Source organism: Aplysia californica, unplaced genomic scaffold, assembly GCF_000002075.1.
Source record: "Aplysia californica isolate F4 #8 unplaced genomic scaffold, AplCal3.0 scaffold00199, whole genome shotgun sequence".
NCBI lineage: Eukaryota > Metazoa > Mollusca > Gastropoda > Aplysiida > Aplysiidae > Aplysia > Aplysia californica.
Genome location: NW_004797469.1, coordinates 224,869 through 226,339, shown reverse-complemented (window position 1 = coordinate 226,339; position 1,471 = coordinate 224,869).

Genomic DNA, 1,471 nt, shown 5'->3' with positions numbered 1-1,471 from the left:
CAAGGTGGGCGAACGATCTTTCAGCTAATTTTTTACCCCCTTTTCTAGGAACTCTTAAAAGATACTGATCGCCTGATCTTAGTGATCTAGATGGAACATATATCAGGATGAGATCACTAAGATATGAGGGAGCTTTGTTATTGACACATTTATGACATAATATTGCAATTTTATATGACATTCTACCGGACACGGGAAGATAATCTCTCTCCGCTCTCTCTCTCTCCCTCCCTCTCACCCTCTCCCTCCCTCGCCCCCTCTCTCTTCCTCTCTCTCTTTCCCCCTCTCTCCCCCCTCTCCCCCTCCCCCTCTCGGATGATAAGTCCATTCTTGTAAATTTGTAATCACTCAAGACCTAGAACTAGATTCTAGATACGGTAGATGTAGGCAGACTAGACAACAGTAGATCAATGCAACGCGAGCTTAAAGGGATCGGCAATAGGCGTCCTCTATGTGGAGTCAAGCAGACACTTACTGGCGCCTGTCCGAGTCGATCTTCAGCCGCTGAAGTTTCGGCTTTCTTTATGTTATCGCCCTTATTGCGAGTTCGATGTTCGGCAAAATCAAAGGTGTCGAAGGAGCTCACACCTGGGTGTGATCCCTTTGTCGTAAAATCCTTGAGTCTGGAGCAAACGTGTACCTTGCATCGAGATTTAGAGCGGAGATGTGATCCCATCTAGACGGTCAGAGAGATCGTAGTAAGAACGTATAGGATCCCATGCATGAGCATGGAAGGTTTTTTTTGGTTTGTTCAGTAAAGTAGGCTACGATAGGGAAAGCAGCGTTTTTAGTCCCTTCACACTTCAGAGGGGGATACTTTATCTTAGGGATGGCTAGTGTAGTCAAATTTGTTGTTGTTTTGTTTGGTTTATTTTTTAACAGTGGAATCTTAAGTGAACCGGAATTATAAATTTTGGTATCTTAGGTGAAGACTACAAGAATAGATTATAGATCTAAACCGAGTATAGTTCTATCAAACAAGACTCAAACTCTTATCCAACCACCACCCCCTCCTCTCATCTGATATGGTTTGGTGTTTCTTTAACATAAAAGATATTCATCATTATTGTTGTTGGGTATTGATTTCATATTTTAATGGAGCCTCTCGATATCTACATTTGGACAACGGTAGTCTTATAGTAACTAGGAGATGAATGGGCTTAAAAACATAAAACAATTAAGTCTGACTGACTGATTGAACTCAATATCCTAAGGTGTGTTATACGATTAGTAAATATATGAAAACAAGATACATGTAGAAACCTAGACTTAAGATTTTGTCCCGTCCCAAATAAAGGTCTGCTGCGCATAGCATCTAATTTACACACGCAATGGAAAGCAATATACTTTAATTAAAATGTACATGTACACAACACGCACACAAACACACACACACACACACACACACACACACACACACACACACACACACATAAGAATAAAAGACTATTTTAAAAAATCATATATCTCG